Source organism: Vulpes lagopus, chromosome 1 (assembly GCF_018345385.1).
Source record: "Vulpes lagopus strain Blue_001 chromosome 1, ASM1834538v1, whole genome shotgun sequence".
Taxonomy (NCBI): Eukaryota; Metazoa; Chordata; class Mammalia; order Carnivora; family Canidae; genus Vulpes; species Vulpes lagopus.
Window position 1 is genome coordinate 19,443,796 of NC_054824.1, and position 25,327 is coordinate 19,469,122.

A 25,327-nucleotide genomic window follows, 5' to 3' on the forward strand; every position below is an offset into this window, starting at 1 on the left:
TAAAAATTCCAAGGGAAACCAGTCATATGAAATCCCCTAGAGTCCTGGGAGACTTACCCCCAGGAGCTCCACCAGATTTTCATAGTAAATATCAGAGAAGAATCACCTCTGATTTCTTTGGCAGGAGAAGGGGAAAGCAACCATTTTGAAATAGAGCAGAGCATTCTGTTCTTAACAAGGCTTGCCCTCAGGAGAAACTAGTTAACTAGAACTACAGCCTGGGATATTCTCAGAATCTAACTGACCTGGGAAAGGGAAATACCCAACTCAAGCTATCTCTAATTATCCTGTTCCACCTAAGAGTGAACAAACAAACAGAAGCACTTGTGAGGTTGAGAGTCCAGAGGCATAGGCTCACAGAAGACTGAGACTTAATCATAATATTATAGAAGCTATAGAATGCTTTCCTTTCCCCCACACTCCACTATCACCTTACTAATGGCCTTTCTACCAGTTTCTTTTCCCCAGTACATCCTGCTGTCTGTCGAAGAAGAAAGAAGAAGAAAGAAGAAGAAGAAGAAGAAGAAGAAGAAGAAGAAGAAGAAGAAGAAGAAGAAAGAAGAAGAAGAAGAGAAGAAGAAGAAGAAGAAGAAGAAGAAGAAGAAGAAGAAGAAGAAGAAGAAGAAGAAGAAGAGGGGGAGGGGAAGGGGAAGGGGAAGGGGCAGGGGAAGGGGAAGGGCAAGCATTACAATTACAGATAGAAGGATGTTGGAATTATCGAACTGGGAATTTAAGCAATTATGATTAGTATGCTAAAGGCCCTAATGGATAAAGTATACAGCACACAGGAAAAGATGAATAATGTATGTAGAAAGATAGAAAGCCTAAGGAAAGAAAATAAACCAAAATGCTAGAAATGAGGAATATAAAAAAAATAGTAAAAGGGATTATAGAGTAAAGGAGAGAATATGAGTGGGAAAAATCAGAGAGGGTGACAAAACATAAGAGACTCCTAACTCTGGGAAATGAACAAGGGGTAGTGGAAGGGAAGGTGGGTGGGGGAATGGGGAGACTGGGTGATGGGCACTGAGGGGGCCACTTGATGGGATGAGCACTGGGTGTTATACTATATGTTGAGAAATTGAACTCCAATAAAAAAGTATACTTAAAAAAAACAAGCAAAAAATTAAAGAATGCCATTAGTGGACTTATTGTAACACTGGACACAACTGAGGAAAGAATCTCTGAGCTACAGTATTTAACAATAAACTATGCAATAACTGAAAAGCAAATAGAACAAAGAGAAAAAAACAGAACAGAATGTACAAGGACTGTGGAACAATTACAAAAAACACTTAACAGGCATAATGATGGAAAAAACAGAAGATGGAAGAGATAGGGGCAAAGAAATATTGAAACAATTATTGAAAACCTCCCCCCAATTAATGTCAAGCACCAATCACAGATCCAGAAAGTTCAGAGAACACCAAACAGGATAAATACAAAACCAAACAAAAACCCAAAACCAACCCACCAAACAAACAAACAAAAAAACAACTATCAACAAAAAACTCTACATCTAGGCATATTATTTTCAAACTACTGAAAATCAAACCTAAAGAGCAATATTCTGAAAGAGAGTAAAAAAAAACAAAAACAAAAACAAAACACCTTATCTACAGAGGAACAAAGTTAAGAATTATATCTGACTTTCCCTCAGAAATTATATAAGCATGAGGAGACTGGAGTGAACTTATTAAAGTATTGAGAGGAAAATAACACAACCTTTCAAAAATTGAGGAATTTGTTGTCAGTAGTCATGCCTTTCAAGAAATGTTAAAAGAAGTGCTTTAGAGAGAAAGACATTAATGTAAATAGTTGATAGATAGACTTGTATATGGTTATATATAAGTAAAATGAATGATAGCAATAATACAAGGGGCAGGAGGGGATAACCAGGTTATTTTGTTATTATGAGGTTCTCATACTACCAGTGAAGCACTATAGTGTTATTTGAAAATAGACTTGGGTCAATTATAAATGTACATTGCAAACTCTAGGGAAACCACTGAGTATTTTTTTTTTTTAATGTATAACTGATCTGCTAAGAAAGGAGAGAAAGTAGAATCATATAAAATGCTTGATTAAAACTACCATAGGAAAAGGTAGAAGACAAAGAAAGGAATAAAGAATAAGAACAAAGGATGCCTGGGTGACTCAGCTGTTGCGTGGCTGCCTTAGGCTCCAGTTGTGATCCCAGGATCCAGGATGGAGTCTCCCATCAGCCCCCTCAAAGAGTCTGCTTCTCTCTTTGCCTATGTCTCTGCCTCTCTCTCTCTCTCTCTCTCTCTCTCTCTCTGTCTCTGTCTCTCATGAGTAAATAAATAATTTTTTTAAAAGAAGAACAAGTAGAAAATAGTAATGGGTATGGTAGATGTTAATCCACATATATAAATAATCATTTTGAACATCAGTGGTCTACATGCACCAGTTAAAACAGAAATTGTCGGAATGGATTAATATATATGACTCAATTATATGCTGTTTACAAGACACATATAAAGACACACAGATTAAAAGTGAGTGGATAAAGAAAAATATGCCATTCTCAAACTAATCATAAGAAAGCAAGGGGCACCTGGGTGGCTTAGTTGGTTAAGCATCTGACTTTGGCTCAGGTCATGATCTCAGTTTTGGGTTGAGGATATCAGGCTCCCCACTCAGCGGAGAGTCTGCATGTCCCTCTCTCTCTGCCTCTCCCTGTGCTTATGGTCTCTCTCAATCTGTCTCAGAAATAAATAAATAAGTAAATAAATAAATAAATAAATAAATAAATAAATAAAACGAATGAATGAATGAATAAATAAATAAAATCTTACCAAAAAAAAGCAGTAGTGGCTATATTAATATCAGACAAAGCAAACCTGAAAATAAGGAGAGTCCTTTTTTGTGGCTGAGTAATATTCCAGTGTGTGTGTGTGTGTGTGTGTGTGTGTGTGTGTGTGTGTGACTTCTTTATCCATTCATCAGTCAGTGGACACTGTTTCCATAATTTGGCTATTGCAGATGATGCTGCTATAAACATCAGGGTGTGTGTATCTCTTCAAATTGGTGTTTTTGTATTTTAGAGGTAAATAGCTAGTAGTTTGACTCCTGGATAGTAAGGGTAGTTCTATTTTGAATTTTTTGAGGAACCTCCATACTGTTTTCCACAGTGGCTGCACCAGTTTCCATTCCCACCAACAGTGCAAGAGCATCCCCCTTTCTCCACATCCCCATTAACACCCGTTGTTCCTTGTGTTGTTTTAAGAGATTCTGACAAGTGTGAGGTGATATCTCATTGCAGTTTTGATTTGCATTTTCCTGAGGATCAGTGACGTTAAGTACCTTTTTCATGTGTCTGATGTCCATTTATATGTCTTCTTTGGAAAAATGTCTATGTCTTCTCATTTTTTAATTGGATTATTCAGTTTTGGGGTGTTGAGTTTTCTTTATATATATTGGATACTATTCTCTATCAGATAAGTCATTTGCAAATATCTTCTCATATTCCATAGGTTGCCTTTTAGTTTTGTTTATTGTTTCCTTCACTGTGCAGAAGATTTTTATTTTGATGAAGTCCAAATAGTTTATTTTTTGCCTTTGTTTCCCTTGACTCAGGAGACATATCTAGTAAGAAACTGCTATGACTGATGCCTATGTTCTCCCTTAGGATTTTTATTGTTTTAAGTCTCACATTGAGTCTCTAATTCATTTTTAATTTATTTTTGTGAATGGTATAAGAAAGTTGTCCAGTTTCATTCTTTTGCATGTTGCTGTCCTACTTTCCCAAAACCATTTGTTGAAGAGACTGCCTTTTTCCCATTAGATATTCCTTCCTTCTTTTGTCCAAGATTAATTGTTGCCACTTGCGACAACATGGATGGAGCTAGATAATATTATGCTAAGCAAAATAAGTCAGTCAGATAAAGACAAATACTCTATGATTTTACTCATATGTGAGAATTTAAGAAACAAAACAAATGGCAAAGGGGGAAAAAGAGAGAAAGCTAGGCAAACCAAGAAAGAGACTCTTTTTAAAAAAAATATTTTATTTACTTATTCATGAGAGACATAGAGAGAGGTAGAGACATAGAGGACGAGAGAAGCAGGTTCCTCACAGGGATCAGGGATCACACCCTGAGCTGAAGGCAGATGCTCAGCTGCTGAGCCACCCAGGTGTCCTGAGAAAGAGACTCTTAACTACAAAGAACAAACTGTTACCTGAGGGGAGGTGGGTGAGGGGCTGGGTGAAATAGGTGAAAGGGATTAAGGAGGGCCCTTGTGATGAACACCAGGTGTTATACGGAAGTGTTGAATCATTATATTGTACCCCTGAAACTAATATTACACTGTATGTTGAATAACTGGAACTTAAATAAAAACGTTTTAAAAAGGAAAGTCATTAGAGACAAAGAAGGGCATCACATAATAATACAGGAGTTAATCCTCCAAGAAGACATGGCAATTCTTACTGTACATATATACCTATTAACATGATGTCAAACTACATGAGGCAAAAACTGATAGAACTACAAGGAGAAATAAATGAATCCACTATCATAGTGGGTGACTTCAACACCCCTCTGTCAGAAATGGACAGATCCAACAGATAGAAACATAGCTGAACTCAACAACACCATCAATCAACTAGATATAATGGACAACTTTAGACAACATCATCCAACAACAGCAGAATGCACATTCTTCTCAAGCTCACATGGAACATTTGCCAAGATAGACCAAATTCTGGGAGCTAATACACACTCCAACAAATTTTTAAAAATAGAAATTATATGTCTACTCTTAGACTACAATGGAACTAAACTAGAAATCAATAACAGAAAGATAACCAGAAAATCCTCAAGTACTTGGAGATTAAATAACACTTTTAAATAACACATAGGTCAAAGAAAAAATTTCCAGAGAAATTTTAAAATATGGGTAACTAAATGAAAAGATAAACACAACTTATCAAAATTTGTGGAATGCAGTGAAAGTGGTACTTAGAGGGAAAGGTATGACATTGAATGCATATATTACAAAAAAATTTAAATCAGCAATCTAAGCTTCTATTTGAGGAAACTGCAAAAAGAAGAAAAACTAAATATGAAGTATACAGAAGAAAGTAAATAATAAGACATAAACACAAATCAATGCAATTGAAAACAGGAACTCAATAGGTAATATCAGTGGCATGAAAAGCTGCTTCTTTGAAAAAATCAATAAAATCAATCAATTTTTAGTCAGGCTAACTAAGACAAAAAGAGACAGGGCACAAATTACCAATTTCAGAAATGTGATAGGGGATGTCACTACAAGTACTTGTTAATTATATTTAATAAAGGAAAAAATAAAAAAAAATTAAAGTCTAATATGAGTTTGATTATATGAAAATAAAATGAATCTTATCAAAATAAAATTGGAGAACTAGTAAACTTCTGGGTAGGTATATTTCTTTTTTTAATTCTTTAATATATGTATGATTATTTAAAGGAAAAAAATTCAAAAATTAAAATATCATCTGAGGTGCTTCAATATATACAGGTATGTCTTTGAAAATTATAACAGAAAATGAGGAGAGGAGGGATGCCTGGATGGTTCAGAGGTTGAGCACCTGCCTTTAACTCTGGGCCCGATCCCAGGGTCCGGGATCGAGTTGCACATTGGGCTCCTGCAGGGAGCCTACTTTTCCTCCCAAAAAAAAAGAAAATGAGGAAAGAAAAAGAACATAATGATGGTAAGTTTTCTATGATTCCAAAGAGGTAAAATATTAATTCTAATTATTTTCACAATCTAATTAATAAAAATATTGAAAAATAATTAATAATATATATTATGGGACGCCTGGGTGGCTCAGTGATTGAGCATCTGCCTTTGGCTCAGGTCGTAGTCCTGGGGTTTTGGGGTCCTGGGGTCCTGGGATCCAGTCCTGCATTGGGCTCCCCACAGGAAGCCTGCTTCTCCTTCTGCCTATGTCTCTGCCTCTCACTGTGTCTTTCATAAATAAATAAAATCTTTAAAAATAATAAATAACATATATTGTAATCCCTATAGCAAACACATGAACAACACCTGTACACATATAAAACCTGAAATATAATGATGTCAGGAGAGTAGAAGGAAAGAAATGGAACAATAAACAACAGTGAACACTAATCAAAAGAAAACTATATTGACTAAAATGCATGTGTCCAAAAGCTGACTAAAGTTTGCAAATCACTGGTCTATGCAAACAGAGAAGTAAAATGTTCAAGGCCTTATTATCCCTTACTTGAATTATAAATAAATTATTGTGGCATAATCTACCCCACTCCTTTTCAGTTTTAAAACAGGAGTTATTTGGTTAACAAAGGATGATGCCTCAAATTTATTCTCAACTATGTCTATCCAGACTTACAGATGGATTTTTCAAAAGAAATTTATTTATTTGAGAGAGAGAGAGAGAGAGAGAGAGAGAGCATGGAGAGAGAGAGTAAGAAGCAGGCTTTCTGCTGAGAAGAAAGCCCACTGCTGGGCTTGATCCCAGGACCTAAGGATCATGACTTGAGCTGAAGGCAGATGCTTAACCAACTGAGTGACCCAGGCAGCCCTTAAAGAAGTATTTTTAATGGAAATGTGAATCTATTCAAAATATTAATACTACTTGGTTTCTTTTTTTTTTTTTTAAGATTTTATTTATTTATGAGAGAGAGAGAGAGAGAGAGGCAGAGAGAGAAGCAGGCTCCATGCAGGAAGCCTGACATGGGACTCGATCCCAGGTCTCCAGGATCACACCCTGGACTGAAGGCGGCACTAAACTGCTGAGCCACCTGGGCTGCCCATACTACTTGGTTTCTATACAAGTTTTATTTTTGGCTAGCAACCATCAGCTAGATAGACTGGCTTCCTAAAAATCACAAGTGATGTTATAAGGCCTTTTTAAATTCAAAGATGTGTACACAATTAGATCACTTCAACATCCCCAAATAGATTAGTATCAAAAATATTTTCACCCAATAGATTTAAAAACAGTAGGAACTTTCTAAGAAATGTATGAAAAAGTCAAATGGCATTTACTTTTATATTGAAACCACCTGAAGACATACAGTCTATGAAAGAATTCCCTGACCAATATCACTGCAAAAGTAGGGACACCTGATATTTCTTTACTTTCAGATATAGCAAAGTACTTATTAAGATAAAAGAAAAAAACAAAACAACCTCTCCCTACCTAGTTAGAAGGTTTTATTTGTAACATAAATAAACTATGTATACAAGTGTTTAATATTATCTTCTTGTTCTTTTTATTGTATTATTTTATTTCATTTATTTTAATATGTTGCAGAGATTTATGTTGCAGAAAGATAGATGCACCAATGTTTAACTCTATCGCAATTATCAACCTCCATGTTTACCTAATATAATTACACAAATATTTATATTGAAAGAAATAACAAGCATGGCATTTCACATTAATCATTAAAAGAGGTAGAATATTTTGATGGATAAAGTGATAAAATTTATCCTAAAATGACACTTTATATAACTTTGAATCAGCTTCTAAAGCTTGTCAAGCACCTCCATATAAAAAACAAGGATAATACTCCTGATTTTATAGACATATTATTAGGATTAGTAAATAATGCCTGCAAAGCTTTTCCCATTGTCTAGATTTAGGCATTAACTAAATACTAAATATTATTGTTGAAAGATATACAAAGAATATTCAGACAGCACAGAGATAAATTTTTAAAAAGACAATGTTATAGTATATTCCAAAGTATTACTTAATTCTGTTACCTCTACAAAGTAAAATTTGAGAGACTGTATGCTGTAACTACTTATTAATTTGCCTTCTGGACACACCATATACTAAATATGCAGAAATAATAGGCATTAAACTGGAAGCATCTAACAGGAAGAACTTATAAAGATATGATAACATCTTTGACTTGGTAATTCTCTACTTAAGCAGACCTTGCTAATGTTTTCTTAAAAGAAAATCCTATAGGGAAAATTCTTTATATCAAACAAATTGTATACTTTGCTATTCAGATGGCTAACACAAAATAAAACATTTCATTTCATAGTCCAACATCTTCATGAGTTTATGGTTAAGTGTAATTTTTGTCCTTGTGTTCTAGCAGTGCCCTCCTGTTCTAAGCCAAGTCAATGGTAGATGCGTAATTATTTTCAAAATGTATACATATATAAGAAGGAAATCTTAAATACTCGTACAAAGCTGTGCAGACATATGATTAGGAAGCATATCTGTTTGCTCAATCTTTAAATGGCTACTGTGTGTTAGCTATGAAAGATAAGATCATTAAAACAGTAATTAGAAGCTGCTAGGCATACGGATATCATCTGTTTAAGTCAGGAACAGTATCACATGCTATGTAGAGCAGTACATAGGTATAATTTGTTTAGCCTTTCCCTCAAACAGCCCACTGGCACCTACCACATGCAGGTTTTAGTTTAGATGCACTAATTGTCTGATCCATTATATTGAAATTCATAGTCTTATTTGAAGAGCTGATGAGAAATCATTATTTAAAGGATATCAAAGTGATGGTAATTGTGTAAAATAATCATTAGAGTCCATGTTTTGACAAGCATATCCTTTTCATCATAATTAACATGTATTTACTTCCTTGAGTTTATTTTTCTTTGTCAGTAGATATGTTAATTTTATTCAAGGAGGAAACTAAATCCTCTGTCCAAGGTTTTTCCAAAATTCAAATTCAGTACTATTGATGTGTCTTTGTAGCTTTACTGTGATATTTTTTGCAGAATGTGAGTAGAATATTAAAATAGGCCTTTAATGTTCATAGCTCTTAATTTTAAATTGGGATCTGGTGTCCTATTTTTTAAATTTGGTGGTATGATGGTATTCTACATAGGAAATGGATTAAGTGGAAAAATAATTTCTAAAATACCATATTAGAAACAGGAACATGAAAAGTAGCATGGTCAAAATCATCAAACTCAAGAACCCACAAGAAACTAAGTGGGTATTCCGAAAAAGAAATAAATACCCTCACTGTAATTTTCATCAACAGAATAAAATATGTAAGAGCCTAATATTTGTATAGAATAACAGGAAAGTCCAAGAATATTCAATTATTTTGACCATATCATATTCTAGTAGTTTCTTAAATCTATAATAGCCAGAATTATTAATTATAGAAACAATTTTAAAAATACCCATGGTGGGACGCCTGGGTGGCTCAGCGGTTTGAGTGTCTGCCTTTGACTCAGGGTGTGATCCCAGAGTCCCGGGATCAAGTCCTGCATTGGGCTTCCTGCATGGAGCCTGCTTCTTCCTCTCCCTAGGTCTCTGCTTCTCTCTCTGTGTCTCTCATGAACAAATAAATAAAATCTTAAAAAAATATAAATAAAAAATAAAAATACCCATGGTATGAGATCGTTTTGTGTGTCAGACAGTTATGCAAACTTAGATACTAAACCTAGATATTGCCAAAATTGTAGACACTTAAGAATAAGTAATACAGAAATAAAAACACATTATTAAATAAATTCTTAAGCAAACAAGATAGGAGATAAAAATAATAATCCAAAAGCTGAAATGATCAATTCCACATTCCTGTCCAGTATTTTATATTCACTAGAAGTAACAGCATGGAAGTAATGTGAGAGGAAGACCATAATGAAGATAGAGGGGTGTATATAGTTACCAAAAATTTAGAGCTTTCAAGTATACAACAAAATATGTGCTCTCAACATAGTAAATTCTAACTTTGGTTTTTAATTTCTACATTCCTTGTCCCATTTCCCCAGGCAGGAGTTCTTTACGAGGAGTCCACATCCAGCTCGTGGCATGTTTCCTATGCGTTGGCTGTCTCCATTAATTCCCCCTCTCCAGCTAAATCAATGTTTCTGTATGCTGTCAGCACATAAAGGAATGCTTTTCTTAAAATAAATACTACTCATGCATTGAGATAATTTAAGTGAATATATCTTATTTTGGCCACATTTGCCGAGACCTGATTTTGCTAAACTATTATTAGAAAAATAGTTTAATTTTTTTCTCTTAATGAAATTCAGACTTTGAGTCTTTTTCACTTAACTCAAATCAATAATAATAATAATAATAATAATAATAATAATAATAATAATAAGGATGTCCTGATAATCTTCCAAAAAGAGTCCTCGGCTGGCAAGTAATGACTTAATTTCTGTATAGCTCAGGGGGCGTTGCAAAGGGAGTGTGAGAAGTTCATTATTATCCAGCAGAAAAAAAGGGAGCATGCTAAGAAGAAAGCAGCATCTTTCCTACTGGGATTTCTCTTGGACTACATGATTTGCATGAAGGGCGCCACATCAAACACAGTGGGTGCCCTTTTTCAAATATTAATGTGAAGCTTGTTTTAAGTTCTCTCTTGACTTTGTGCCACCTTGTATCAAAGGAACTTAAAAGTAGGACTTGAGGGTGGGGGAGACTTTTCCAACTGTTTTAACACTTAGTGGAATTCTTTCTGCATTTGATCAGCGTGCCTCAAATTCATAATAATTTGACATATATGCACATTTTTCTAGGATGCCTATTCTCATGATCATTTTTTTCTATTTTGTGTCTGTGTGGATTGTTTAAATATTCTGAATATTCTAAACCAAAAGGATTTAAGAGATTTATAAGTAAATGGCACACAGAAGCAATAAACACAGACATTGATAGTTACTTGAATTTAGTGTGGATTTATTGCTAGTTGCTGTTATTTTAAATGAGAATTTTCAGCTATGTAAGTAGAAGCTTTTAATTTCCTTCCTCTGGAATGATTAAAACAAATCAAATTTGGGGACTAGTATGGAGATGAGTCTTGTCTAGGTGCAGATGTGCATAAAATAGGGTATGGGTCATGGAATGAGTTTGTTAAATTGATCCACTGTGAGTAAATCTAGATTTGTCTCTGTGTCTATGTGGGTCAAATAGTAATTTGATCTTGCTATTGCTTGTTAAATAATTTAGTACTGCAGCAGGATTGTTCACGTTCAGACATGTTTTTGATTATTAATTTCAAGAATTAAAATTTGAAATATTTATAGCTTGATGTCAATTTATGCATATTTCTTAAAACACAGATTGATAGAAGATTTAAATTAGGAAAGTACATCTTAAAAATTAAAATCTGTGTAAGAGACTGGTTAGGTTAGGAACAAGATAATTTTATAATATAATTTTATTAATATCAATCAACATATTATCAACTATATGGTCTTAGTCACTCTCTACCATGTTGTTCCTCCTGTTTTGCTCTGCTTTCTTGTTTCACTTTCCTCTAAGGTTACATTAGCAGAAAAAATCAGTATATCTGTCTATATTATAAGTAGTCTTATCTCTTTCCTATGTAACATATTGCTAGGACAAATAAAACACAAATAGTAAATGAACTGGTTTTATTATTATTATTACTGTTTTTATTCAATAATAATAATAATAATTGGGAGCATATTGTTGGGATTATGACAGTGAACTCTAGAAGCAAAGAATTTTACTTCAGTCAGTACTATAAAAGGCTTTGTAAAGAATATTTTAGGTTATAAAGTGAATGTTATATCCCCTTCATAATTCACATGTTTAAACCCTGACCCCACCTCCATGGGGCATGGCATCAGAAGGTGAAGTCTTTGGGAGGAAAATAGGATTAGATGAGCTCATGAACATAGAGCCTCATGAATGGGATCAGTGCTCGGATGAGTCATGAGAGCTTGCTTCCTCTCTCTACTCTGCCACATGAGTCTGCAAGGAGCAGTCATCAGTCTGCAACCTGGAGGACAACCTTTACCAGAATTCAGTTATGATGATATCCTTCTTGAACTTCCAGCCTCCATAACCATGAGAAATAAATTTCTCTTGTTTATAAGCCACCCAGTCTAATGTATTTTATTATAGCAGCCTGAACAGAGTAAGATACTTTTTTTGAAGAATATGCTTCAAAAATGAAACTATGTACGGGGCACCTGGGTGGCACAGTCAGTTAGTTATCTGACTCTTTACTTCCAGCTCAGGTCATGATCTTAGGGTCATGCAGTTGAGCTCTACATGGGCCTCCATGCTCAGTTCAAAGTCTGCTTGAGATGCTCTCTTTCTCCCTCTGCCCCTCCACCTTCAGTTCACATGCTCACGTTCTCTCTCTCTCTTTCTCTCAAATAAATAAAGTGTTTTTAAAAAAATGAAACTGTATGTTACAGACTGAATTATGCCGCCTGCCCCTCCATCAAGTGTTGAAAGTCTAATCCCAAATGTGATATAATATTTGGAGATGGGGTCTTTGGGAAGTAATTAAATTTAGCTGAGATCATGAGGGTGGGGCTCTCATGATAGGATTAATGTCCTTATAAAAGGTGACACCAAAAAGCTTTCTCTCTCTCTTTGCTCTCTGTCATGTGAGGACACAGAGAAGGTAGCCATCTACAAGTCAGAAAAAGAGCTCTAACTGAAGCTGGAATTTTCATCTCAGATCTTTAGCCTTGAGAACTGTGAGAAAAAAAAAATGTTGTTTAAACCACCTAGTTTGTGGTATTTTGTTATGGCAGCTCGAGGCAATTAATATAGTGTTTCACTACACATCTGCCTACAAGTGATAAAACTATATTGAATTTACAAAATATTTACTTTACAATATAAACACAGTTTATATTGTAAACTGTGTTACACGATGGTACATATTTCTGGCATTCACTATTTGAGATGAGTTACACAAATAAAACAATTGTTAAAAAATATTAGTCTTTCATGAGTCTAATTATAACATCAGATAACTTCTCAATGTAGTATCGTATTGTTTTCTTTATAATTTACTTCCCTAATGTTTATACATGCTTAACTATATAATATTTTACACATGTTGCACTAGAAACAAATATGCACATTCTTTAAAGAATGTACTTATTTCTCAATTTCTATGTTTAACATATTGATTGTTGTTAAACTATCTCACTCTAAAAAGTAATCAATATAATGTAATAGGTGTTTCAAGCAAAATAATATATGTAACAACACACTATTATTAAGCATAACTTAAAAACTGTGTACATACTGCCAAACTTTAAAAGTTTTAACATTGCCAATTCCTTCCCTCTAGATAAGTGCTCTGTGCTATCATTCCTTTGTTCTTTTCCCATGCCCACAAAGCAAAACACTATCTTGGATTTTGTCTTCACCATTCTTTCTTTTTAGAAATAGAACATTACCATAGAAGTTATTTCAACCAAAACAATGTGCCATGTATTTTTGCTTATTTCTAAGCTTTATAAAAATGTTATAATACTCAATTGACTTTGTAATAGGCAAAGATGCCCACATAGTAAATCCCTTGAATCTGTGAATATGTTACCTTTCATATCAAACAGAACTTTGCAGATATGACTAATTAAAGGATCTTGAGATGGAGAGATTATCCTGAATTAGCAAATGGACCCAAGGGTCTTTTAAAGTGAAAGAGGGAGGTAGGAGAGCAGAGTCAGAGAAGATGTGATGACGGTATCAGAGGTTGGACTGATACAAATACTTGCTTGGAAGGTGGAAGAGGACTTTAAGTCAAGGTATGTGGCAATGCCAGGCTTTCTGCTCAGTGGAGCACCTGCTTCTCCCTCTCCCTTTCCTTTGCCTCCTCCCCCCTCAACCCTCATCCCCAACGCATATGCTCACTTGCTCTTTCTCTCTCAAATAAATAGTATTTAAAAAATATTAAGAACAGCTTGGGGACCCCGGGTGGCGCAGCGGTTTGGCGCCTGCCTTTGGCCTAGGGCGCGATCCTGGAGACCCGGAATCGAGTCCCACATCGGGCTCCCGGTGCATGGAGCCTGCTTCTCCCTCTGCCTGTGTCTCTGCCTCTCTCTCTCTCTATGTGACTATTATAAAAAAAAGAAAAAAAAAAAAAAAAAGAGTCTGTTTCTCGGTTTACCTCCTCTCCTTTAAAAAAAAAAAAAAAAAAAAAAAGAACAGCTTGTATGGTGCTAATTTTCAAAATTTCTATAGGTTATAATAGCTTAAACTGGAATTTCAGATTATGATTTTCAAATTTTTATTTTATTTTTTAAATCATTTAAAATATATTTTATTAATAGAACAAATAAAAATAAATGACCTATTTTTGCAGTGCTAATTTTTTTAAGATTATTTATTTATATTTGACAGAAAGAGAGAGAGTATAAGCAGGGGGAGTGGCAGGCAAAGGAAGAGAGAGAAGCAGGCTCCCCGCTGAGCAGAAAGCCCCATGTGGGGCTTGGTCCCAAGTCTCTGGGATCATGACCTGAGCAAGAAGGCAGATGTTTAACCAACTAAGTCACCCAGGTGACCCTGCAGTGTAAATTTTTAATTTAAAGTAAAATGAAAAATGGTTATCTGAACTGTTTGTACCATTTTATTTTCCATCAAGTCCCATTGATTATTTCTTCTCTAGTATATATTAATAATTTTGTAGAGGTTATTTTTATATTCTGAGTATTATTATTTCATCAGTGTATTTTTTATGAATATATCTTATCTCAATTTGCAGGTTATGGTTTCATACCTTCTATCGTGCTTTTTGATGTACCAAATATTCCATGTTAATGTATTCAACTTCACAATTTGTTTCTATTTTAGTTACAACGTCTCATTTTATTTTTCAAGTGAACAATATATTGTCCCTGTGTCATTTACAAACAAAAATACCAAAGAACCTCTATAATACCAAGTTTATGTTTATATGGTAGTCTATTTTTTGACTTTGCTCTGTTCTGTTTTCTCCAAAACCATATTCATTTTATTTTAATAAGGTTAAAATAAGTTTTGATACCTTCTAAGCCAAATCCTCTTTAGGAGTATCTTGGTCAATTTTAGCTTTTTTTTGTTCCATAATAAATTTAAGAGGTGAAATACATTTTATACATATAAAATTTTAAATTATTATAAATTGTTTAAAAGGTAAAAATAACATCAACAAAGGTGCCTGGGTGGCTTAGTCAGTTAAGCACCTGCCTTCAGCTCAGGTCATGATCCCAGAGTCCTGAATAGAAGTCCTTGTCTGGCTCCCTACTCAGTAGGGAGTTTGTTTCTCCCTCTCCCTCTGCTCCTCCCTACTGCTTGGTTTTCTCTGTCTCTCTCAAATAAATGAATAAATTTCTTAAAAAAATAATATGAACATTAGCAAATTCACCACCCAGACTAATAAGCAAAATAGTTCAGAATCGTTTGCAATCCCATGTATCTTCCTCAACAATAAGGAGAAGTAAGTAGTCTGAAATTTGTTAAATATTCTTTTATTTTTTAATTATATTAACTTTTTTCAGATAAATATACTACTGAAATCCAATGTATATAATTTTTCATGATGTGCTTATTTTAGTTGAGCACTTTATTTGTAAGTATCATCCACATCACTTTTTTGTTTGTGTTTGAGTATAGAAGAAAATTTGAATTTTATGTACTAACTCCATAGACAACTACCTTGTTAAATGCTTCAGTTGTTTCTTACAATTTTCACTGTCTATTTATACAATTATATCATTTGAAAACAAGTCAGGTTTGGGTGGGGTTTTTTCGATTCTAATTCTTGGGATATTCATATTTGTCCTCAAATAATTGTGATAACCTGCTGTCCCCATTAAAAAATAAAATAAAATTAAATTATGTTGCTTTACTTGACTTATTTTTTTTTTGACTTATTTTTTTTTAAGATTTTATTTATTTAGTTAAGAGAGGGTACAGGGGGTAGGAGCAGAGGTAGAGAATCTCAAGTAGACACCACTCTCAGTATGGATCACAACCCAAGGCTTGATCTCACAACCCTGAGATCATGATCTGAGCTGAAACCAAGAGTCAGAGGCTTAACTGACTGCACTACCAAGGTAGCCCCACTTGACTTAAATTTTTAGAATTTCTACAATCTTTCATTAGTAATATGTATTATACATTTTAGATACATTTTAATGAGTTATTAAGCTGACTTCTGTAATATCAATTTGATGTAATGAATGGCATTGTGCATGTTATCATATTAAATCAAGTTTATAATCCTGGGATAAATCAAAAGTGATCACGATTTGATTTTGTTCAATGTTATACATTTAAAAAATACAAAACAGCATAAAATAAACTATTATAAGTTAAAGTAAGCATGAGCAAAATTTTTAGAAAACACATTTTGACAAAATCATGGTTACATGTTTAAAAGGAGGAAGGTATAAAAGAAAACAACTCATTAGGAAAGGGATTGAAAGTACTAAATATAAGACATGGCAGAAAAAAAAAAAGACATGGCAGATACAAGAAATGGAAATATAGCAGTTCTATAAACACCAACATACACACATACACAAAAATATACATATATTTCTGAATTGTCATATGTAGTCAATGGCTATATGTGTGTGTGTAGTGTATATGTATGTGCATTTATATGCATTTCATATATATATTAATTCACTAAAAATTAAAACTTAGTGGATGAATTAAATAGCATATAGGAAGAACTGAAATGAGAATCAATGAAGTGGCAATTAAATCTGCAGATGGTAAAAGATACAAAGAAAAACAAAAGTAAAAGACATGAAAAAGTAGTGCATATTTCTGACATATCAATTTAGAGATTTAGAAGGTAAAAAGAAAGTGAATTGAAAAGATAAAATATTCAAAAGAAAATGATAAGAGTTTTCCAGAACTGAGTAAATTTTTTGATGTGAAGATCATAACAAACCACTAGCCAAGAGCAAAGAAAAAGGAATAAAAATACGAACCCAGATATTCTATAGTAAAATGACAAAGTGCCAAAACTCACAAGAGATTCTTAGAGGCAGATTTTAAGATAAATGAGATTTTCCAGAAAATAATTAAATTTTAGACAGATAGCAATTTTAACAGCAAAAATGAAAGCCAAATGTCAGAGGAATTATATCTTCCAAGCTATTAGAGAAGATAATTGTCAACCTAGAATTGACTACCCAACTAAATTACCATTCAAGTTTGAGAGATTCATAAAAGCATTTCCAGAAAATAAAAACTTGAGATATTTTAAAATTAATAGATATTAACAGAAGTTAATTCCAAGAATGTACTGAGGAAGATATACAATTACTTCCAAAAATTTTGGGTACACAAGAAGGAATGACAAGTAATTGCGTTGGTAAATAGATGCATATATCTAAAGTAGCAGGTCTATAAGCCAAAAATAATGCAGTTTAAGGTTTAAAACAAAACAGAACAAACCTACTGGAATGGTTTGACATTGAAATGGGAAACGATTTACTTGGAGTTAAATCTTTCTGAGATATTTGTTGTAGAACCAAGAAGATATAATCAACAACTTTGACTAATTATGCCTGACTTTGAAACTTTAAAACATCAAAATAATAGAATTAAGGAAAATATTTTCCAAACCTAAAAAGTTAAAGTGGCCTGAAAATATAAAAAAAAAATCAAGAACTACCAAACTGTTTGGTAGTTTACTACCAAAGTATACAGATATACTATCAAACTGGCTTTATATCATTCGCATCCTCCAATAATTTACAGATTCCAATTATTCTATATCCTAGCAATACTTATTGTTATCAGTCTTTTTTAATCACATTAATCCTAGTGGTTATGAAGTGTCTCATTGTGATTTTGATTTGCATTTCCCTCATGGATAACAATGTTGTGAATCTTTCCATGTGCTATTACCATTTGTATATCTTCTTTGATAAATGCCTATTCAGAGCTTTTGTTCATTTTTAAATTGGGTTGTCTTTTTAACATTGGAATATTTACTTTTATTATAATTATTTTAGGAGTTCTCTATGTACTAAAGACACAACTCCCTTACCAGATATATGGTTTTCAGTTTTATTTTCCCCATTTTGTTGGAGAAATGAAAATGTATGTCTACATAAAAATTTGTGTATAAATGTTTATAATGGTATAGTTCATAATAGCCCCAAGCTGAAAACAGTCAATATCTATCAACTAATGAATAGATAATTAGATTTGTTATACCCATACAATGGGATACTATAAAAAGAAATAAAGTACTGGGGCACCTGTACAACCAAAAACTCGGTTGAGCATTGGACTCTTGATTTTGGTTCAGGTCATGATTTCAGGATGGAAAGATTGAGCCCCACTTTCAGTTCCCTGCTCAGGGCAAAGTCCACTTGCCTCTGCCCCTTCCCCTGCTCATTCATTCTCTTTCTCTCTCAAATAAATAAATCTTAAAAAAAGAGAAAGTACTGATAATACAACATGGAAGAATCTTCAAACCATGATACAAAGACAGACAAATCACAATTATATGATTACATAATTCTATTTAATAAATGTACAAAATAGGCAAATCTATAGAACAGAAAGTATATTATTAGTTGCCAAGGGATGGAGTTGGAAGTTGGGGGATTTAAAAGTGATGGCTAAAGGGTACAGTGTTTCTTTCTTTTGAATATATTCTAAAATTAATTGTAGCAATGGTTGCACAATTTTTGAATGCACTAAAAACCACTGAACTGTACACTTTAAATGTGTGAGTTGTGTCATATGTAAGTTATATCTTAACAGAGCTGTTACTAAAAAGTCAAGAAAATAGATAAATATAACAAAGCAAGTCATGAAGAAACACAAGATATTGTGAAAAATAAATTAATCCAAATAAATCATCCATTGTAACAAATATAAATTGCAAAAACCTGCCCTTTACAAACATTGTAGTATTGGTTGAATATTTACTATAGAGCTATAATGTAATTATGTAATAGTACATCTAAACTTAAAGCATTGAAATTAAATGAAGAGAAGGATGCACCAGAAAAATAATAACAATAACAATAAATTTGTATGTATCTATATCAACATTAGACAAAACATTTCAGGTAGAAGGTAGCAACTTAAATACAAAAGAAACAGCTTATAAGGAAAATCTAACAATTTAACTTGTTTGTTACAAAAATACATATGGACACACACATATACAAACATATGATGATGTTATGGGCATAAATAAAATCTTCCAATTATATTAAAATGTTAAATAATTTGTTCAGTTACACATGGAACATTTCACAAAGTGATAATATATCAGTTCATAAAAAAAAGCCTAACACAACTCAAATAATTGTTAGTATGAAGAATATAGACTTCATATACTTATTATACAAGATAATTAATTAGGCAATCACTCTAAAAACAAAAAACAATTGAAAACTTTGACATATGGAAATTTAGAAAAATAACTTCTAAATAATTTATGTGTCAAAATGCACAATGAAATAACATTCTTAAATTTGGAATAATGTAAATATTATTTGTAGAATGTGGTCACAGAGGTATAACAGGAAAATTTATACTTTAATTCCTAATGTAAAAATATAAAAGCTGAAATAACTGAGATAGGAATTCAAATAATAAAATTTGGTTAGAGGTATGATTAGTGAGAGTGAATTTATAAATAGTAAAGAAGGGAATAAAAAGGGTCATACGTTAATGAAACAGAATATACAAAAAAATAATTGAAATAATAGAGAGGCAAACTTCAGTCAAAATTAGTCATGGAGGTTAAGGGCATCGAGGAAAACACAAATGAAAACACTAGAAATGAAAAAAATAGATTTGGAATAGTTTTTATGTAAGTAACATTAATCTTTTTAAGAACAGCATTCTGAAAAAAAAATAAAAAAAAAATAAAAAATAAAAAAAAAATAAAAAAAAGAACAGCATTCTGAAATAATATAAACAAAAATAGAAAACATGAATAAATTAAAAAATAATTACTCTATATTGCAATCTTTTACTGATGAATCCTACCAAATGTTCAATAAGAGAAATTCCTAACCTATTTCACATGCTTTCGAAAACATTTTAAAAGGGAATAAATATCTGAAACAATATAAAGCTTACAGGATCATGACATTAAAATCAAGACAGTGTGGTACTGGCACAAAAACAGACACATAGATCAATGGAACAGAATAGAGAACCCAGAAGGGGACCCTGAAATGTACGGTCATCTAATATTCGATAAAGGAGGAAAGACTATCCATTGGAAGAAAGACAGTCTCTTCAATAAATGGTGCTGGGAAAATTGGACATCCACATGCAGAAGAATGAAACTGGACCACTCTCTTTCACCATACACAAAGATAAACTCAAAATGGATGAGAGATCTAAATGTGAGACAAGATTCCATCAAAATCCTAGAGGAGAACACAGGCAACACCCTTTTTGAACTTGGCCACAGTAACTTCTTGCAAGATACATCCACGAAGGCAAAAGAAACAAAAGCAAAAATGAACTATTGGGACTTCATCAAGATAAGAAGCTTTTGCACAGCAAAGGATACAGTCAACAAAACTAAAAGACAACCTACAGAATGGGAGAAGATATTTGCAAATGACGTATCAGATAAAGGGCTAGTTTCCAAAATCTATAAAGAACTTATTAAACTCAACAGCAAAGAAACAAACAATCCAATCATGAAATGGGCAAAAGACATGAACAGAAATCTCACAGAGGAAGACATGGACATGGCCAACATGCACATGAGAAAATGCTCTGCATCACTTGCCATCAGGGAAATACAAATCAAAACCACAATGAGATACCACCTCACACCAGTGAGAATGGGGAAAATTAACAAGGCAGGAAACAACAAATGTTGGAGAGGATGCGGAGAAAAGGGAACCCTCTTACACTGTTGGTGGGAATGTGAACTGGTGCAGCCACTCTGGAAAACTGTGTGGAGGTTCCTCAAAGAGTTAAAAATAGACCTGCCCTATGACCCAGCAATTGCACTGTTGGGGATTTACCCCAAAGATTCAGATGCAATGAAACGTCGGGACACCTGCACCCCGATGTTTCTATCAGCAATGGCCACAATAGCCAAACTGTGGAAGGAGCCTCGGTGTCCATCGAAAGATGAATGGATAAAGAAGATGTGGTTTATGTATACAATGGAATATTACTCAGCAATTAGAAACCACAAATACCCACCATTTGCTTCAACGTGGATGGAACTGGAGGGTATTATGCTGAGTGAAATAAGTCAATCGGAGAAGGACAAACAGTGTATGTTCTCATTCATTTGGGGAATATGAATAATAATGAAAGGGAATATAAAGGAAGGGAAAAGAAATGTTGGGAAATATCAGGAAGGGAGACAGAACATAAAGACTCCTAACTCGGGGAAACGAACTAGGGGTGGTGGAAGGGGAGGAGGGCGGGTGTTGGAGCGGAATGGGTGAGGGGCACTGAGGTGGACACTTGACGGGATGAGCACTGGGTGTTTTTTCTGTATGTTGGTAAATTGAACACCAATAAAAGTTAATTAAAAAAATATCAGACAAGGACATAGGAAATTAAATCACAATTCAAAAAATAAATAAATCACAATTCAATTCTATTCTATAATTATAAATTCAAATGTTTGAAATAAAAATTAAGCCAATCAAAAATAGGAATGTGTATAAACATAATAGTGATATATTGACAAATTTAGATTTATCTCTGCATAACAAGAAGAATTCAAAATTAGAACATCATCTAATATAATTCAGCTTAATGACAGGAATGAAGGAGAAAAATGATAATGGTAATTGTAAAGTATTCAAAACAACTTTTGATAAAATTCAGTGCCATTTCATGATTTTTAAAAAGTATCTTGCACAATAGAAATATGAAAGAATACTAGAGATATTTCCTTTCAAATTAAGAACAAGAAAAACATGCCCACTAACCCTTCTACAGCTTGTTTTCTGAAGTTCCCAGTCACTAAAATTAGAACAGTAAATAAATATAATTATAAATATTAGAAATAAATAATCATATGCAGAAAATATTAGAAATAAATAATCATATGCAGAAAATACTGGAAATAAATCATCATATGCAGAAAATACATATGCAGAAAATATCTCTATCTGCAGAGATAATACAAAATAATCTAAAACTTATAAGTATTAAAAGTTTATCAATGTAGAGAAATATAAATGCATTAGAATAAATTATATTCCTAAACACCAATATCAAAGATATAGTTATGACTAATGCAACTTTATAAATAATATATATATATATATACATATATATATATATATAACTTAGAGTAACATAAAATACAGGTTCCTAGCAATAGAAACAACAATCTATCTATAAGACTATCTATAAGACTTTACATTTTGATTGAAAAATATTGAAAATTATATAATAAATATAGAAATAAATGATGCATTATTTATACAGAATTCAGAGAAAAAGAAAAGATATAGGAGAAAACGACAACCGCTAGAGGTATATCCTTGAATAATGAAGATAAGTAAGTATCAAAAACACAATCTACATCTCCTTTATCCATTCATCTTTCAAGGAGCCTATCCGAGGCTCCTTCCACAGTTTGGCTGTTGTGGACATTGCTGCTATAAACATTGGGGTGCAGGTGTCCTGCCATTTCACTGCATCTGTATCTTTGGGGTAAATCCCCAGCAGTGCAATTTCAGGGTCGTAGGGCAGGTCTATTTTTAACTCTTTGAGGAACCTCCACACAGTTTTCCAGAGTGACTGCACCAGTTCATATTCCCACCAACAGTGCAAGAGGGTTCCCCTTTCTCCACATCTTCTCCAACATTTGTTGTTTCCTGTCTTGTTAATTTTCGCCATTCTCCCTGGTGTGAGGTGGTATCTCATTGTGGTTTTGATTTGTATTTCCCTGATGGCAAGTGATGCGGAGCATCTTCTCATGTGATTGTTGGCCATGTCTATGTCTTTTCAGCCATTAGTAATGACAAATACCCACCATTTGCTTCAAGTGGATAGAACTGGAGGGTATTATGCTGAGTGAAGTAAGTCAATCAGAGAAGGACAAACATTATATGGTCTTCTTCATTTGGAGAATATAAAAAATAGTTTAAGGGAATAAAGGGGAAAAGAGCGAAAATAAGTGGGAAATATCAGTGAGGATGACAGAACATGAGAGACTCCTAACTGGGGTAGTGGAAGGGGAGGTGGGCGGGGACATGGGGTGACTGGTGACTGATGGGGGCACTTGACAGGATGAGAACTGGGTGTTATGCTGTATGTTAGCAAATCCAACTCCAATAAAAAATACAAAAACAAACAAACAAACAGACAAAAAAGTAGAAAACAGGTATGTGGTAAAACACCATACACAATTAAAAGATGGGAGAATTTGGTAAAGAATATATGTAACACTTTTATTTATTTTTTTTTTATTTTTTTTTTTTAATTTTTATTTATTTATGATAGTCACAGAGAGAGAGACAGAGAGAGGCAGAGACACAGGCGGAGGAAGAAGCAGGCTCCATGCACCGGGAGCCCGATGTGGGATTCGATCCCGGGTCTCCAGGATCGCGCCCTGGGCCAAAGGCAGGCGCCAAACCGCTGCGCCACCCAGGGATCCCTATTTTTTTTTTTTTTTTAATTTTTATGTAACACTTTTAAACAATAAAAAGATGAATATAAAAATAACACAATCCAGAGACCAGCTTTATGTAAGAGTTAGTTTATCCATAATAATAAAGGAGAAAGCAGGGTATGAGGGCAGCATGCAGGTAGATGGTAGATGAGATCCCGAGAACCTGAGATTGCTTAGTTGTCTTAGTGAAATAAGAAGAAAAATCAAACCCAGGGTGAATATGGGGGAGAAGGTATTAGAGGTTTGAGAAAAAAAGTATAAAATAATTGTATAAAGCAGCAGTAGGGTGAATGGGATATATAAATACACGATAATTGACAAATAACTCATTGGTGCTTTTTTGATTAGTAGCCATGAAGTTCAAGTGAAACCTAGCAGCAGGCCTTTCTATTTTTCCTTGAGCAGATGAAGATGCATGATTTTAGGCAGAGAGTTGGATTTAGCCAGAATACAATATTGTCAAGGTTGTATGGAGAGGGAGAGAAGCGTCACATACTTGACAGCTTAAACAATGATGGATCGTGATGACAGAAAATGAAGACTATAGGTAGAAAGTGACAGATAGGCAATCATTAGGGATAGCATGGTGACCTGGGTTTTAAGGCAAAGAGAGCATCACTGATCTGGAAATATGGCAATGAAAAGCAAAGGAGGGCACTACCAGGTTAGTGGAATGGGAGGTGAGAGAGTGAAAAATACCAACGGCATAGGATTGTAAACAGGCATCATCCTTAGCAGAGAGTAAAGGTAAAGGAAAGGTTGGAGCAAACTGTGAATATCTGGAGGATTTGGAAATTACTGAACATGTGTTTGCAAAAGTACATACATATTTTAGGAGTTGTAAGGGTAGAAAATTGAGTTAGAATAGAGCATATATAGTCTTACAGGCATGAAATTCTAGGAGATGTGGTGTGCTGAGAGTCCTAAATGCTTTGTGGTGTTTGATTTAAACATGAATAAAACGTAATAATGAAGTTGGTTCAATCGTCTTAAAACTTAGGTGAACGCTTTTTTAAAATGTTTGTACTTTAAGGATACTTGTTGCTTCTCTTGCCTAGCGGACTTGAGTTTTAAAAGTGGATTTTAAGAATATTTTATCCAGAATTTTAGATATTCTTTATCAAGAGAGTTTTTTTAAGAACATCTAACTTATCTCAAGTCAAGAATCTCAATGAGATATCCATTTCAAAAAGATTCAGTACCAATTTTGGATGCTAATTTGTGGGGCACCTGGGTGGCTCGGTCGATTAAGTGTCTGTCTTCAGTTCAGGTCATGATCCCTGGGGGCCAGGATAGATCCCACATCAGGCTCCCTGCTTACCAGGGAGCTTGCTTCTCCCTCTCCCTCTTCTCCTATCACCCACCCAAACCCCACTCACAGCTCATGTTCTTTTTCTTACTCACTCAAATAAATAAAATCTTAAAACTTTTTTTTTCTGTTGTTTTGTTGATGCCAGAAATGAAAGAGTGATCAGGGAATCTAACAGAATAACCCAGGAGACAGGGAGGTTTAATATCACCTGTTGAAATATGATTTGGTCAGGGAGCATTCTGATTAGATTTTAGTGTTTTTTTGTGGTATGATCGATGCATATATGAAAACAGAAGCGTCAGCCTTTTTGCTGTGTATATGTATGGTTGTGTATATATGTTTGCAAGATGTGTAGATTCATTTAGAATCTTCTCTGGAAAGTATGTCCCTATCAATCAGGAAGAAACAATAGCTTTACTTAAGAGTTTGATCCAAGGGGCAAATGACATTTTTGTTATTAAAAGAAGGCCAGTATTGTCTTATTTTCTACCCCATACTGAAAGGTAAGTAATATCTCTTGGTTTATTTCATTCGTTACCAAAACCTTTCTGAGACTACTACATTAGGAATGCACAGTAAACTATTAACAGTTATTACCCTGGAAAGAGGGATGATCAAAGACCTGTGGGTCCCCATACTGATTTTACAGTCAGAA